Genomic DNA, 18025 nt, shown 5'->3' with positions numbered 1-18025 from the left:
AAAAGGCATATGGGGCCGGCCAGAAACCAAGCAGTTGATAAGGAGGTTCGGAAGCTGCTCCAATCCAAATTCATCCGCGAAACCTATTACCCGGATTGGGTGGCCAATATGTATGGTTCCCAAGCCGAATGGTACTTGGAGGATGTGTGTTGATTACACAGATTTGAACAAGGCTTGTCCCAAGGACAGCTTCCCGCTGCCCAAGATTGATCGGCTGGTTGACTCCACAGCAGGGCATGCACTGCTTAATTTCATGGACACCTACTCAGGCTTTAACCAAATTCCTATGTGGCCGGATGATCAGGATAAAACCTCTTTCATTACTGAAAAAGGGCTATATGGCTGGCTTCGGATGCCCTTCGGCCGGAGGAATGCGCCGGCCACATTTCAGAGGCTCATCAATACTGTCTTTCAGCCACAGCTAGGGAAAAATATGGAGGCTTATATTGACGATATGATCGTCAAAAGCCGAGAGGAAAAGGATCACTTGGAAGATTTAAGAGAAACCTTCATCACCTTGAGAAAGTACAAGTTAAAACTTAATCCGCAGAAATGCGTGTTCGGCGTGGTGGCCGGGAAGTTTCTAGGGTTTTTGGTCGATCAACAAGGGATTGAGGCCAACCCTGACAAAATTCAAGCAATTCTGAATATGACCTCTCCATCCAAGATCAAAGAGGTCCAGCGTTTGACGGGATGTCTGGCCGCTCTTGGACGGTTTTTATCAAAATCAGGCGACAAGTGTCGTCACTTCTTTGCGACCATAAAAAAGAATGCAAAGTTTGAATGGACAGAGGAAGCTGAGAAAGCACTTCAGCAGGTTAAAGACCATCTTCGGCAGTTACCTAGGCTTATCAGCCCAGCCAAAGGGGAAAAGTTGTATGTTTATAACCTGGTCGTGTCCCTATTCGTGGTAAGTGTTGTTCTCCTAGCTAAGAGAGACTTAGTACAAATACCCGTTTATTTTGTTAGCCATGTGCTAAAGGACGCAGAAGGCAGGTATTCATCAATAGAGAAGTTCGGCCTGACGCTGCTAATGGTCAGCCGAAAGTTGAGACCCTATTTCCTTGCTCACAGTATTCTAGTCTATACTGATCAGCCGTTAAGGCAAGTGTTGCATAAGATGGACGCATCCGGACGAAAGTTGAAGTGGGCCATAGAGCTCAATATGTTTCATCTGACGTTCGAGCCCAGAAAAGAAATTAAGGGGCTAGCTTTGGCGGACTTTATTGTGGAGCTCACCCGGCCTACAGTAGAGAACGTCCAGGACCCTACAGAGAGAAAGAGGCATTGGACCCTAATGGTAGACGGATCATCCACTACTAATGGATGTGGAGCCGGGATCATCTTTCAGTCACCAGAAGGGGACAAGTTTGAGTATGCTATGAAGTTCCAATTCCAGGCTTCAAACAATGAAGCAGAGTATGAAGCCTCTTAGCCGGCATCAGAATGTGCAAGCGAGGAGCTCTGGAATTGAAGTAAAAACTGATTCCCTGCTGGTGGTCAGCCAAGTAAACGGAGACTTTGAATGCAAGGAGGCGTCTATGAGTAAGTATATGACCCTGATAAAAGAGGAGGTTAAGTCTTTGAAACGATTCGTCCTAGATCAAGTGCCAAGATCTGAAAACCATCAAGCTGATGCCCTCTCCAAGCTAGCCAGTTCAACTGAGGGAGATGTGCCTAGAACCGTGTTCTGGGAGGTCAAGGCGGCCAAGAGCATTGATGCCAAGGAAGTCTTGTTTCTTAGCCGAGAAGATGAATGGATGAGCCCTATTATTGAATATAAGAAGACAGGCCGGTTGCCCCTTGATCCCCTAGAAGCTAAGTATGAAGGCTAGGACAAATGGTTCGAGTAATGAATGAAACTCTGTACAAAAATCCTTCAACCGGCCACTTCTCAAGTGATCAGTAGGAAGAACGGGTTGGAGGTTTCTGAAAGAGCTGTATGAGGCGCATGTGTCCCACATTGGAGGGAGGGCGTTAGGAGAAAAAGCGCTTAAGGACTGGTTACTTTTGCCGACTTTAAAGGAGGATGCCTTGCTTTACGCAAAGAAATGTGATAGTTGTCAAAGGCATGGCAACGTCTATCAGAAGCCGTCCAATTACTTAACTCCTGTCCTATTTCCTCTTCCCTTTGCAAATGGGGAATGGATATACTGGTCCCTTCCTATAGCCGCCGGCCATAAAAAGTTTGTAATAGTAGCCGTTGACTACTTCACCAAATGGGTGGAGGCTGAGAACCACTGAGAGGCATTACCCCCAACGACGTCAAAGGGTTCATCTGGAAGAATCTCATCACAAGGTTTGGTATGCCCCAGTCCATTGTCTTTGATACGGACCGCAATTTGAAACACCCAAGCTTCGTCAATGGCTGGCCGATCAAGGAATCAAGGCTCACTTTGCTGCAGTAGCTCATCCATAGGCTAATGGGCAGGTCGAAGCTTTTAATAAGATCTTGTCGGCCGGAATCAAAAAGAAGCTAGATAATGAAAGGGGATTATGGGTTGAAGAGTTACAATTGGTCTTGTGGTCCATAAGAACAACGGCCAAAAACTTAACGGGGGAAACTCCATTCATGCTCGTCTATGGATCAGAGGTCGTTCTCCCATTGAGGTTGAGGAACCAACTCTGCGAGTGATGATGTACTCAGAAGACGCCAATTGGGCTGCTCTTCGGACGGCCTTGGATCTAGTTCCTGAAATCAGGGGCAATGCTGCTACGGATGCAACTCTATAAGTTAAGAATGGCTAGAGAATTTAACAAAAGAGTAGCAAGGCGGCCACTGAAGCAGGGGGATCTCGTCCTGAGGAAGATGCAAGCAGTAGGCCGAGCTAAGGAGCTAGGAAAGCTCACTCCTAACTGGAGGGACCCTACAAAATTGTCGAAGTAGTTCAGAATGGCACCTTTCGTCTGGAAGACATGGACGGTCGTTCCATTCCTAGGACGTGGAATTCTGATACTTTGAAAAAAAATACTTTGTTTAAGATATCTTGAAAGTGTAATCTTTTCTTAGTGCTTGCAATGAAAAAAGCAGAAATGTATACATGTACCTTGACTATCCGTCAAGCAAAATTCATATAATACAGTTCTATTTCCCTCCTATGGTTGTCTCTCTGTTTGATTTATTTGTTTAAGTTAAAAATACATACCATCGTCCAAAGCTGACTAATAAAACAGAGCAGCAAGTAAAAACACCTTCTATTAGGAGTCGGCCAACATGTTATCATCCTTAAGGATAAGTACATGAATCGGCCAGTGGTTTGTTTACTTAAAGAGTTAAACATCTTCTAAACAAGTTCGGCTGGAATTAGGACGCCTTAGTAAAGGTATCCTACTTTTCGTCCAAAAGCCATACTTAGAAATGACAACCTTAGTAAAGGAACAAGTTATTTCACAATTTAACGAAGATGGACGGGTTACAAGAACCTTCATAAAACGTCCAAGTTATCGAGCAAATTATGGTCTTTTTCCTTCTTGAAACAAAGAAAGGTCGCTAAGATCTCTTCGTCCAAGAAGGGGGGGGGGGAATATAGGGACCTAATTTATTACAAATAACTAAGTCTTTGTCAAAACGAAGGATAGCCAAAATTCAGGCCGAACCAGTTATTAACTTAACATTTTAAAACTTAAGTATTAAACTAGGCGTCGATAAACGTCTGAAATTTCGGCAATAAGAGCCATTGATCAGATAAACGTCTTGAAATATGTTTTGAACTATTCGGCCAATGAGAGACATTGGATCAGATTAAATGTGTTAAGACGAGTTGCTTTCGTACTTAGGCATAAATGTTTGACCAAAAACAAGACGTCCATTGCTTATAAGTACAAAGCATTGGATATGGAAAAAGATAACTCTTTTATAGATAAAAGAAAATATTACAAACTAATCTAAAAATTACAAAAGTAAGAAATTGAAAAAAAAACTACAAGTACAAGAGGCATGCGGCCAAGATGGAGAATGGGAAAGTTAAGCGTCTGGAGGAGTGTTGTTCTCTTCGTCTTGGGCTTCAACTTCGTCTTCCTCTCATCTTCTGAAGACTCCTGGAAGACGGGGGGTTCCTCCCCTTTAATGTTAGCCTTGTGCAGGCTCTCTTGAAATTCTAGCCGGCGAACGTACCTAGGGATGTCGTCCTCTTTGGCCAGCATTTCAAAGGCCTGCACGACCCAGGTTTTCGAAGCTTCAATCACTTCGGTCATAGCCTCCTTGGCCACCTCATCGGTAGCCGAAAGCTCCATCTTTAGCACATGGTTCTTCCCTCGGAGATAGCGGTTCTCTCTTTTGAGTTCCGCTGCTGCCAGCAAGGCTAGATTCCTCTCATCCTAGAGAGCCTCCTTCTCGTCCAAGAAACTGGTCAGCCGGAGGAGATAATTTTTGATTTGGGATTCCATCTCGCCTGACCGCTTTTCCCAGGCCACCTTCGACTGCTGATGCAGTAGCTCCTGCTCGGCTATGGAATACTGGGCATGGTTGGCAGATTTGGTAACGTCAGTGACGAGTTTTTTGTTCTCTTTCCTCAGCTGCCTTGCCCAGTCTTCAGTAATAAAGCTGCGAGCAAAGAGCTGTCAAAGGGAAGACGAAAAGTGTTAGGACGGTTGCAAAATTGAAAAAATATATCTAAGTATAGAATTTAAACGTCCAAGAAAAAGAAAAATTTACCTCTACAGCCAGTTGAGACTTGTAGCCAACATGTCCTGATTAGGCTCCCATCAAACCCTTGATGTAAGGTTCAGGGAATCATTTGAAAAGCTCCTGCTTGAGCTTCTCACGGTCGACCGATGTCATCCTCGAAAAAGCAGCCGATGACTCATCGTCCGAAAGAGTGGGAGAGCCGGCTGGAGCTTCCTCAGCAACTCCCTTTCCCTTATCTGAAAGAGGTGACTCGTCAGTATTTCGGACGGGTATAACGACAGTCTGACGGTTGGAGGGACTCATTGCCCGCCCGCCAACCGTCAGGTTCTAACTGCGTTTGAGTAATAAGACTCACCAGAAGAACGGGAGGTCGTCCTATATGCCTCCAGCATCTGGCCTACCAGCTTGGCGACTGTCCCAGTATATGCCGATCCGTCTAAGGCCGCTTCCGGCTGAGCAGACTTAGCTTCAGACCCGTCCAGTTGAGCAACTGCCTCTGGTTGCTCAGATTGAAGAGGAGCAGTCTGGTCAAAAGGGCCGGCATAAGGAATCATGGCCCTCTCCTCTGTAGCCGGAGACTCATCCTCAGCTGGGATAAAAATCACCACCTTAGGTGCCGGCCGGGAGGGCTTCTTCTTCTTGGTCGTGAAGCCTTTGAATTTTTTGGGTGGTGGTGCCTCACCAGTTGTGGCCGGTCTTTTCTTGGAGGCCGCCTTCTCCGCCAACGCCTTGGACGTTGGGGAATTTTCTGAAAATGTTAGAAAAAATATAAGACGAAAATAAAAAATCAGAAGAGAAAGGAAGACATCCAAGACTGGCCCTGGACGTTTTGCTCCGCAAAGAGGAAGCTCGTCCAGAAGAAAAATCAGGACGTTATGTCCTTCAAAGAAGGAGTCCGGCAAAAAATTCTGGACGTTCTGTCATTCCAAGAAGGAGCTCGTCCAGAAGTAAATTCTGGACGTTCTGTCCTTCGAAGAAGGAGCTCGTCCAGAAGTTTCATTCAGGACGTTCTGTCCATTAAAGGCTAAAGCCGTCCGAAATCAACCTTGGACGTTATGCCTCATAGAGAGGGAACTCATCCAGGGTCAATCCAGGACGTTTTGCTCCTCAAAGAAGAGACTCGTCCGGCAAAAAAAAAAAAGTTTATACTAGAGTGTCTGTCCTTTTTCAGCACCAGTCTTGCTGAACTCCTTCTAGAGGGAGTCTGTGAATCTGGACGAACTCATATCTCCTTTCCAAGATCTTCTGAGTTTCGCCTTGGCCGAGTCTGCATAAAAAAAAGAGACATGGTTAAAAACATGAATATAGGACGAGGGCATTTACTTAAAAATTATTACAAGGTATACCTCTATCCTCGGCCCGCCGCAAGCCGGCTGCGACCAGGAAATCGTCATTGTAAAACGTCTCCTTGAAAGGGATCCAATTGGACGAACCCTTGAAGGAGACGTCGTTGATGGAATACTCCGAGATTCTGAAGTATTCCACCAACTGCTCAGCTGAGCTGTTTTCCAGCTCCAGGAAGGACGATGTTCGTCCATAATTGGTAGCAGCCTGGCTAGTATAGCGGTACCGTCTGGCCACCACCTCGTTAGGTGCTTGGACGAACAGGAACTTAGCTTTCCAGGCATGCATCTTGGACGTCTTGTCCCAAGACGTCATGAAGCCTTGACGATTACAAACACTAAACCAGGCCCCATCTACAGTTTTGGGAACCTTGGAAACATAATGTATTTGGAAAAAGGCAGCCATGGACGGATCAACGCCCTTAAATTCGCAGACGGCTATGAAGGTTAAAATGTTTTGCCATGAATTTGGGGCAAGTTGGTTAAGTCCTATGTTACAGTAATAAAGGAGGCGGCTGATGAAGGGGTGCAATGGAAATCCCAGCCCGGCATCTAAAGCCAGCCGATAAACAGCGAAATGGCCAACAGGAGCACTAAGTATAGTGTCCTCCCGGCCAGGAAGAGCAAACCGATACCCCGACATGGGTATGGTAGAAGAAAGATGTTCAAGGTGAGGACCTACTTAGCCTAGCCAGCCTCTTTCGGCTAGGATGTATCTAGGGTCAGATAAGGGGCTAAGACGACGCCTTATTTCGGAGGAAGGTTTTGGACGGCTCGTCTGAGTCGCTAGCCGGGTTAGAAGAGGTTTCAGCTTCGTTCGACTCATCTGAGGCCGTCCTTGGCTTGGACGGGCTGGGGTCTGGAGAGCCCCGAACATCGGATTCCTCGTGGACGAGTTCAGGAGAAGGATTTGGGTTGGCAGGACGAGCGCTTTGGACTTCTCGCTCTCCATCAGCGGGAATCCGTCTAGTAGATTCCTCCATTTCTGAGCTGGAGGCCGACAGGTTAACTCCTCATCTGATACGATCTGTTTGCTTGACGCGTGCCAGATTACCCTGCATAGGTAAAGACTGGGTCATCTGACTTTGTCGTCCATGACTAAAGAAAAAGAATGCATGTCCGGCCGAGATAGGTCCAACTCTAGAAGATGTCGAGGAAGACAAGCCCTCTATTCTAGGGTTAGTACCAACCCCTGAGCGGCCGGGATTGTTCGATGAAGAGGACGAATCCATTTTCTGAAAATATGCGTGAAAATACAAAGGAAATAAATGCGGAAATACCTGTAGAGAAAGTTCAGACAAATGTCAAGGACGAATCAAAACTTCGGACGAACAGAGTAGCAGTATACAAGATCTTGGACAGGAGAAATTTCTCTCCCTAAAAAAGCTCAGTAAAATGTGGCGCCTAAATGGTAACTTCCTCTTTTAAGGGGCAAATGTTGTAGCCTAAAAATTAAGGGCTACCAAGATGACACGTGGCTTCATCCTAGCCTTACATGTGGCGCAAGCTTATGAAGGTAAAGTACATGGGTCAGGAAATTATGTGGGCTAAAGTACACTTTTCTGAGGAAAAAGATGTACGAAAACCACACTTATGGCCCAAACCTATACTTACGCCCAGCTAAAGCATCTTATACTCCTGCATAAAGGTGAGGTGTGATGACCAATCAATACCTGCCACGTGTCACCATGTTATTGCTTAGCCAATCAAATGCTCTCAAATTAGGGTGACATCAAGGTACATCAGTCATTTCAAACAGTATAAATAGTCCTTGAAATCAGGGGAAAGGTATGTTTTTCAGAGCATAGTATTGTTATTCTGCCATAAATTCTCTCTCTCTCTCTACTTTCTCTCTCTAAAAGTTCCTTCATATCCCTGATATCTGACTTAAGCATCGGAGGGGGAATACCACCCAAACCTCCAGGGTGGTCCCTTTTTGGCAGGTGGCTAATCGGAGCTCAGTATCGGGATTCGAGTCCAATCATTGTTGCACGAGTCTCCAAATTAAGAACCTGAAGTTGAGAGTTGTTGCATTAAATTACTAGTTTCATACTACGTAACAGAAATGAAAAGAAAAATAAATAAAAAAATTTCACAGTAAAAGAGAACCAGGGTGGGGGGGGGGGATATCTATGCCTATTTAGGAACCTTTTCGAGTCTTGTCTTTTCATTCTTGATGCCCTTTTTCAGCTCTTAAAATATCCTATTTGCTTTTGAAGTATATAGGAGTAAGTGCTCTCTTCCTACTTGATATCTTTTTACTTATGTGGAAAGAGAACTGGATACTCTTACCTCTATGTTGGGCACCCGTCTGCATGGAATAGATGGCCCAGTTATGACCTAGGTTCCACTTATGTGTTCTCCCACACATGCATCGTGTTCAGGAGAAGCTAAACTTGTAATCAATTGTGATGGCATACAAGAAAATCCTTCTCTGTCTCCTATGTCACACTTTTAAGATAATTTAAACTCAGTCTTTCATCTTCTGATTCAAAGTCATTATGAGAAGACAAGTCCTCATATGTGACACTATATTCTGAAGGAATTAGAAACCTATTCCATTTCGTGTCCCCACAAAAATGTTCTATTAATTTATTTCCATATTTTGATTTCTAAGAATCTCCGGGCTTATTTTTGATGAGCTTCTGACTCTTGTCATTGCATCTCAAGTTGGTTCATTTGCAATCTCGATGACTTAATGTTATTCTAGTGAATTCCGAGTAGCTCATTTTGAGCCGGGAGCATCATTGTATTGATGTATTCTTTAGGATTAGTGGCGTAAGTGGAGTTTGATGACTTAGGGATAGTAGGGCATTTTCCACATAGCAAAGTGGATCAAGTATCCTGAGAAATGTCCATATAAACATACAAGTATATGGTGTTAAACTTGTCCTCTCTTTCTGTACTAATCTAATTCTTCCTTTTGTTTTTATGAAGTTTTTTTTAGCTGGAGCCATAGTTAGCTTGATATTTTTTTGTTTGGTTTCAAAACTAATTAGCTACAAACTTTAGTTGTTACTGATCTACTCTTTTTCCCTATAGCTCTACTCCTTATTGTTTGTCATTTTTACTTCTGCTGCCTTTATTCTACCAGTCTGCAGAGCAAATTGGGATTGGGGATGTGTTCAACAAGTTGGCAAAGCAGTTGGGAAATCCTGTAGAGTTTGAACTTCCAGATTGGTCAAATAAATGGCAGTCTGCTCCATATATTTTTATAAAACGCAGTATCCATCAAATGATTTATTCATGCATTTTTTTATCCATGATTGTGCATAAGTGAAAATATGTAGAAGATCTTGTAATCCGATTCTTATACTTCTAGAAGGGATATGTACTGCAGTTATCGTCTACCTTTTTAGACTTTTATATATGTTTCTAAGCAATCTTTGCAAAAGATAATTATAGTTTGCTGGGCCGTAGTTGTCTAGATTTGAAGAATGACTATAAATAATTTATGTTTGTCCAATTTTACTTCTATTCAGCCGCTGTTTTTCTTTGCAATCCACATATCTTCTTTTTGTTTTGCAAGCATTGCATCCTTTATTTTCCTTTTGTTTATCTTGAAAAAACTAGACATATATGTCACTAAGAAGCCAACGAGGCGCCATGAGGATGATGGCATCTTTTGCTCATGCGGTCAATCTCCAGGATCTAGTTCTTCCTGTGGTAGAGACTGTCATTGTGGGTTAGTATTTCTACATCATATCTTTCTTTGTGGTTCTCTTTTTTGTCAATGGAGAATTTTTTTATGTCTCAAGAGAGTGGCCGTCACATCTATGTGTATTTTCTTATGACACCGTTTGGTGTTGTACTTCCATAACTATAGATATTGCTCGAATAAGGGATATCTAAATTGTTATTATGATGAATTTTATGCATTGTGAATCATCATTCTGGATGGTTTTATTTATACCAAAAATATTATCTCAGTATTTGCAGAAAGTTTACTTCGAGTGCACCACATGTGAGACATAGTCTATATTAAGCTTTTGTAGACATCTTTTGATCTGAGTAAACAACTGGTTATGGCCCTTAGCCTGTTATGTGACAAATAATTGCCTATAACTAGGCTTTCAGCCATTCATAGTGGTGGCTGGTATTTGTAATATTAAGATTATTTAGATATAACATAATGAGTATTTCTCTTATTCATGCTCCATACTTGTGTCTCGTGCCTTGTGTATGGTTTTGGCTGGGGTTCTTGATTGGCTTAGTGCAAGGAAGTGAACTAGTGACAATAAGATTGGCTTTTATGAAAGTCTATCACATTTGTGGCTATAAAAACATTATTAGGTGAGGCGCATGGAGACTGGGGCAAGCGCTTTTTTGTGCTAGGTGATGCAATTTGAAAGAGTTGCACAAATTTTTCATCAATTTTAATAAAAAAAATTCCTTAGTTCAGTGAAGCGCACCAAGGTGCGCCCAGGTGCACTAGGACCACTATGCCTTAGTGCACCTTAAGATTATTTATACATTGGTGATGTGATGATGGGCTAAACATCAAAAGAAAAAAAAAAGTCTGGCGTTTTCTGTATCTACCAGCTGCATTCCATCAATGCTACAAGGGCAATTTTTTTCTGTTAGTATCTTGCTTGCTTATCTGCAAAGAGATTATTTTTATTTGTAAATTCACTCAAAACTATGTTATTGAGAATTGTTAGGGTTGATAAGCATATTGATGAGTGGACTTTTTTTACCACAAGGTTTAGAAAAACCTGTGTTTATTTGAATTTTGGCAGTATTGCTTTGAGAGTTACTTCTGGTTACTACTCTGTGCACTACCCTGAGGAAAATTTAAAAGCCTTTTTGCCACCACTACTCAGAACAAATCATGCAACTTATCAATATATTTTAAGCTCCTTTGTTAATGAGAACTAAAATATAGGCTTCATTTTTGGTAAATTAGTGTAATGTACTGTTGAGAATAATCAGCTATCTTAAAAGGTGTGTATGTGAAGGTGTCCATTTGGAAGTTTCTAATCAGTTTGCTACAGGCGGCATTCTGTCGTATTTATATGATGCAAGGTTAATGTGGAAAAGGAATATATATATTGGAATTATGGATTTCAGGTGATCTTTCTAGTGAAGAATTTTCATGAATCTGTTTTAACTGTTGAGAATGCACATTAAATGTACTAGAACGAGGAAGTTACAGTGCTTGTTCCACTAAAACAACTGTCTCACTTTGCCACTTTCGTCTGCCAGAATATTGTTGCCTTCTTTATGTCCAATTGAAGTAACATTTCCTTCTTTCTTGAAAATATATGGTTTTGCAACTTGCATAAGCTCTTCCTAATAAATTGACACAATTCTGTTGACAAGGAGACCAAAACCATCATTGATGTTGTATTTTAATGACCCAGATCTTTAGTCTGATGCAGCCAGTGTTGTGTGTTTACCTATTTTTTTTAGCGTTATGGTTTTTTCTTGCGTTTTTCGACTTTCTTATTTCTATCTTTAAATTGTTGTATAGGTTTATCTGATACTTGATAAATGCATCCTTGCTAGAGAGCTTTAGGAAACGAGTAAGAAGGTGTGTATCCTCCTTTATTTTCTTTTGGTATGGATGTGGTCTTTAGTTGCTTGGTTTGCATGCGTTCTTAGTTGCTTGGTTTGCGTCCAGGCTTCTTAAACTTCGGTTTCTTGTGTTGAGTTGTCCAAGTTACAGTTCTACCCAAGTTTTGTTATTGATAATAGCTTGATTTTCCTCTCTTTTGAGCGCTCTGACATGAAATTTTCGAAACGGAACCTTAATTTAGAAGACTTTAATCGTATATCTAAGGTGTATGTTCTACTCACCTTGATGACCAAATCGTACGTTCAGTGGTAATCATGAGCGTGACGTACCAGATTCTGGATCTTTTTATGCAAATAATGATTCTGGTGGTGAATGCGGTGTCCCTGCTGAAACAACATTTTATGTTCCTGCCAAAAATCGAGCTAAGTTTTGGTAGGCAAAATTGCGTTATAATGCTTAAAGTTCTGTACAGCTCTTAATAACAAATTTAAACTTGAGAAAACTCATAAGATTTAATGTTCAGGTACTCAATAGATTATGGAATGTTCCATTTCTGTATTGCAGATACAGAGCATGACTGGAGGGCAGGTAGTGAGCAATACAAGTTCCTTGAAAAATGTCTTGCATCAGCAAATAGACACAAGCAACCTTGGTTGATCTCTCGGATATTCGTCTAATAAATGGTTTGGAGAGGAGGGGTCATTTGAAGAGCCAATGGTAGGGCGTAAATTAAGTTTTGGTGCATGGGATTCCAGAAAATCTGATGTCCTTATAACATTTAAGGAATATGTTCATATGGATATATTAGTTTACCTTAATTTTAATTGTTATTTATTTGTACTATATCTTGTATTTATGAACAAAAATATTAGAAATGAAACTTTTATCTACATGTAAATGATTGTCCATCAATTTAGGATAAAAAAAAAGCCAAAAAAAAAATTAAAAAAAAATTTTTAGGGGCTCAAATGCTCCGGTTTTATCTTAAAAACAGAGCATTTGCAACATAAATGCTCCGGTTTTTAAGATAAAATCGGAGCATTTGTAGAAGTCTCAAATGCTCGGACGACGTCTGCTACGCGTCAAATACGGAGCATTTGTAGCCTAAAAAATCGGAGCATTTGAGGTTTTTTTCTACGAAAATTTTCAGACTGAACCTAAACCTGACAACAATTTTAAATATAAAACTGGACTTTGTTGGAACTTTGCATTGATAATATATGACATTTTCCTGTGATTACAATTTTTGCCTATCTTGTCATTAATATGCACCGTACCTAAAAATCGCGTCTAGAAACAAACAAAAGTTCGGCAGTTGGACAAAACATAGCCTAATAGGTCGAGGGAGTAGTGCGCCAAGCGCATTAAGTTGCGCCTAGCGCACCACTCTCGCGCCAGACGCACGACGATACTCTGTGTGCAACAATGTTGTGCGGCACGCAGTCGATGCATCACATGCTTTTCTTTAATTTGGTCGTCGTGGTGGTCAATCCTATGTTTGGTCCCCTGTATTCGCGAAAAACATGGTCATTTTAGGGGTCTCACTTAATTCCAAAAACAAATATCAGTCTTTTCGTACAAGGTCGAGTTTGTCCTAAAAACTGCATTGTATAGTAAGAATAGTCCTGCATATATGTCTACCTTTTCCCCGCTGTCCATCTAATCTTACATATATCAATTCTACCCAATGATATTCAACCAATTCCAAAACCATCCATATTTTAAAATCAATCCTACACCTCTTCTATTCTACTCTCTTTCAAAAGCATTTACTAAAGATCATCATATCAGACATTTACGAAAATATTTATAATCCATCATCTCCTAACACAAGATAAAAATAAGGGGTTCTTTTGAAAAAAAAATGAATTTTGAAAATTCTAAGCCTAGTCCAAACGCCTTCATACAATCCAAACAAATCAATCCAATCCATTTGCATTCATTCTACCCCCATAAGCATTAGAGTCCATTTTTCATTCATCATAGGCCCGTCTATTGAATCCATACATTTCACTAGCATTAGAGGCGATCTTATGCCATATAAGTCTAGTTCATATCAAAATCTAGATCCATTTGCATCTTTATGTGAAGTCTAGTCCAAGTCTATTCGAATCTAAGTATAGTCCAATTTAAATCTTAGGTCCATTTAGGCGCAATTAATTCCCAGGTCTAGTTTGCATTATATGTAAACCCTAGTCTAGTCAATCTTTGAACTATAAAAGTCAGTTTTAGGACTATACATTTTCCCTATGTTTAGTTGGCATTTTATTTAAACCCTAGTCAGTCTTCGTACTATAAAAATCAGACTTAGGACTATAAAATCTCCCTAGGTGTAGTTTGCATTATATGTAAAACCTAGTCCGTATTCGGACTATAAAACTCAGTCTTAAGACTATAAAAGTCAATTTTAGGACTATAAAATTTTCATAGGTCCAGTTTGCATTATATTTAAACTCTAATCAGTTTTCAGACTATAAAAGTCAGTCTTAGGACTCTAAAATTTCCCTCGGTCTAGTTTGCATTATATTTAAACCCTCGTCAATTTTCGAATTACAAAAGTCAGTCTTAGGACTATGAAATTTCCCCAGGTCTAGTTTGCATTATATGTAAACCATTGTTAGTCTTCGGACTGTAAAAGTCAATATTAGGACTATAAAATTTCTCTAGGCCGAGTTTGCATCATATGTAAACCCTAGCCAGTCTTTGGATTATAAAATTCATCCCCTATGTCTAAACACCTTTAAAGTCTACCATGTTTTGAGTCTACTCTGCTTATTGTAAGTGCAAATTATAATACTCAGCAAAGTCCAATCACTCAGTTTACTTGCATAGTCCAATCCAGTCCATGTTTGCATGTGCATTTAGTTAGGCTCATATCTTCATCATAGTCAAGAATATACTAGTCCAAAATCATACACATCTCTAATCATTTCCATTTCAATTTCCATTTCTATTTCTTATTCCCATTTCTCACCTCCATTTCTCATTTGGAAAACAATGTTTCTTGAAATTTACGAGGTCCATCCGATTTCTGTTCAAAATAGGTCGTGAGATTATAACTTGGGAATATCCAACCGAGAGGTAACAAGTTTGACCTACTCTCGGACTCGTAAAGTGCATCCTAACTTTTTCTGATGAATCCTTCTACTCTTCTAAATCATCATCTGAAAACGGGGGGCACTAATGAACATCTCAGTGCCATTCTGGCTCAACTTCAATTGATGAACTCTCGTCTTATGGAATAAGAGAAATAGATCAAGGCAATGAGAGAAAAACTCACTGAAGAAGAAGAACAGTGCGACACTCCACCACCACCTCCTATTAAGTCTGAGACGGATCTGAGGTTTGAAAAGCTAGAGCAATTCATCAAGTTAATTCCTGCACTCGAGAGCCAGGCTATGGCCATGACATCATTGATTCTGAACTGAGGGAAAAGCTCCCTAAAAAGGTTGCATTGGGTGACCTCCCTAAATTCAAGGTGGTGGAAGACCATATGATCATTTGAGAGCTTTCTCAATTTCTATGAGTCTTAAGGGCACGAGCAAGGACCTATTTGCTTATGTATTTTCCTTGACCTTGGATGCACATCCATCCAAGTGGTTCAGCTCAATAAATAAGAGCAAGCTGAATGACTGGGACTATCTTAGAGAAGAGTTCCACAAATAATACATATACAATACTCAGTTATCCATTGGCCTTCGTGAATTGGAGATAACTAAAAAATCGTGTCTTCGCATAATCGACGCTTGGCGCGGACACTATGTGTAGCGCGAATCATTGCGTGAAGCGTGTTGTGTCTGCGTCAAACGCAAGCGTCGTGTTTGCTGCTTCACTAACTTCTTGTAGATTCCTAAATCCTCATGCACATATGTCCCTTTACGAAACTATATATCCTATCCATCTTTTTTAAAAAATAAATGATCTTCCATCATTTTTGAAAATTCATCCTTATCCCTTTTCGAAAATTATTCTCCTATCCTTTCTCAAAATTTCATTCCATCTTTTTTCCTATCACACATCTTTCTTTTTTTTTTCAAAAATTCATCCATCATCCTATATGATACCTTTTTATGTGTATTATCCATCCTTTATGGTGCACATAATTTAGGATTCCTTTAGTGTTCATCTTGCTTTAAAAGTGTCATCCATTTAGGAATTCTAACTTTATTAGAAGTTTATCTGACCTATATGTCTAGGTTCATCCTATTTCACTCCATTTAGAGATATTCACCTCATCTAACTCTATCCATGTTAGGAGTCTTAATTCTGTCTAGGTTCACCCATCTAAGAAGTTGAGAGTCATTAGAATTCTTGCCATCTTAAAAGTTTATAGTCAATAGAAAGTCCATACATAATAGGAGTCTAAAATCATCAGGATTTTTCCATCCTATGAGTCTAAAATCCTTTAGAATTCATGCATAATAGGAGTCTAAAACCATTATAATTCTTTCAATCTTAGGAGTCTGAATCGATTAGAATTCCATCCATTAGCATTTAATTTACGAGTCTAGGTCACCACTAGAGTTTCATGCACATTAGAAATCTAGCATCCTTGAAAGTCCGTCAAATCTAAAGTTCTAACGTCACTAGAAGACTATCAAGTCTAGGATTCTTAAGTCATTAGAGTTTCATCTGAATTAAGATTGCATTCATACAAGAGTCCCTCTGCATTGCATAGTCCATGGTTCATACACTTCATGCATAACTAGAGTAATTGAACATTAAGGAGTCTCATTGCATCCATGCTCTCCATTTCATATCATGCATTCCACATTTAATAGTCCTGAACTACAAGCGACCAGACTCTCTCTTATGAGATATGTAGGCTCCTTAATGTTCAAATGCATAGATTGAGTCATGCATACATGCTTTAGGTTCGGTTGCATCCAGAAATTCATGCATACATACATTAGGTCTACGCGCATCCAAAAAAAATCAGCATGCATGTAGGTTATTCAGATTTGTTCCTAAGAGCTAAACTTTTAAACAAATATACATTCTTTCATTCCATTTCTCTCTCTCCATCATCTTTCTATCTTCCAATATGCTTTGATGATCTATGTAAAAATCAAGCGACATTAAAATGGGCAGTCCATTTTTGGTTCCTGACCATCTATGGAATCATAACGGGAAAATCTATATTGGATAAGTCCCTAATTTTTCCTACGGTTTCCCAATATCCAATAGCCATTTAGGTTTATGATTATTCCTATAAAGAATTGTTGGCGACTTCTTTGAAAAACATATCTTTCATAAAACCTTAACAATAAGGTGGTCAAATAAATGCGCTCACACCGCGTGTAGGCATTAAATGAATTGAAAAATCCACGCCTATAATTTGGCGACTCTACTGTGAAGGATTTTTTTAAAAAAATAATTTTTTTTAAAATGAGTGGGTGAAACTTGAAAAATATGATTCATTCTTCATTTACGCCTTTGAATAATATATTGGTTGCATATGCATGTCAATTGTAAAGCCACCATAAGGACAATCTAGCTTGCCTCATTAGCACATGTTCTATGTGTGAGGTCACCCTGGGGCGTTTGTGCTTTGTCCTTCCAAAAAGCTTGCTGAAAGATAGTGTTGGATCTTAGTCATCAGAAAATCTATCCAACCATTGCATTGTTCTCTTGGTCCTGACTTGAGACTGGAGTGCATCTTACACGTGGCCACCTCTTTAAGTAGGGGTACGAAACGTGGGACCAATCTCTTTGTCATGGACCCTTTTCAGCCTTAACCTAAATCCTACCAATTGTTGAAACATAGAAATGAACTTTTAAGTTCAGAACTGTGCATACTATTATCTTACTTGTGCATATTTGCGTGTGTGTTCCCTTAATTGTTCAATATTATCAATGTTTCGAGGCAACCTATCGAACTAATTACCGTGACGAGATAAAAAAAACATCGTGTCTTCCCTTAATCTGCGCTTGGCGTGGATACTGCGTGTAGCACGAAGCATTGCATGTAGCATGAAGCATTGCGTAAAGCGCATTGTGTCTACGTCAGACACAAACGTCCTGTTTACTTCGTCACTAACTTTTTGTAGTTTCCTTGGTCCTCACGCACATTTTTCTTTTTACCAAACTATATCTCATATCCATCTTTTATAAAAATTCATCCGTGTCACTTTTCGAAAATTATTCTCCTGTCCTTTCTCAAAAGGTCATCCCATCTTTCTTCCTATCACACATCTTTTTTTTCAAAAATTCTTCTATCATCCTATATCATATCTTTTCATGTATATTACCCATCAATTATATGCACATCATTTAAGAATCCTTTTAGTGTTCATCTTGCTGTAAATGTCTCGTCCATTTAGGAATTCTAACTATATTGGAAGTTTATATGACCCATATGTCTAGGTTCATCCAATTTCACTCCATTTAGAGATATTCACCTCATCTAACTCTATCCATGTGAGGAGTCTAAATCTTGTCTAGGTTCACCCATCTAAGAAGTCTAGGGTCGTTAGAATTATTGCCATCTTAAAAGCCTATAGTCCGTAGAAAGTCCATGCATAATAGGAATCTAAA

General features: G+C 40.1%; 1 long non-coding RNA gene across 3 annotated transcripts; it reads left to right on the top strand.

Moving 5' to 3' along the window:
• The first annotated feature begins 8219 nt into the window (after nucleotides 1-8219).
• On the top strand, nucleotides 8220-12386 carry LOC125499056 (uncharacterized). 3 transcript variants are annotated; one of them, XR_008970012.1, is made up of 4 exons: nucleotides 8239-9194; nucleotides 9544-9655; nucleotides 11444-11503; nucleotides 12053-12386. It is a non-coding gene; the product is annotated as an uncharacterized LOC125499056 (long non-coding RNA). The 3 variants fall into 3 exon arrangements; XR_008970014.1 differs by having other exon boundaries at nucleotides 8220-9655; nucleotides 12012-12386; XR_008970013.1 differs by having other exon boundaries at nucleotides 8235-9655.
• Nucleotides 12387-18025: the final 5639 nt, after the last annotated feature.

Source organism: Beta vulgaris, chromosome 6 (genome assembly GCF_026745355.1).
Source record: "Beta vulgaris subsp. vulgaris cultivar EL10 chromosome 6, EL10.2, whole genome shotgun sequence".
Classification (NCBI taxonomy): domain Eukaryota; kingdom Viridiplantae; phylum Streptophyta; class Magnoliopsida; order Caryophyllales; family Amaranthaceae; genus Beta; species Beta vulgaris.
The sequence above is the reverse complement of the archived record's forward strand: the minus strand, read 5'-3'. Positions and strand labels throughout refer to the sequence as shown.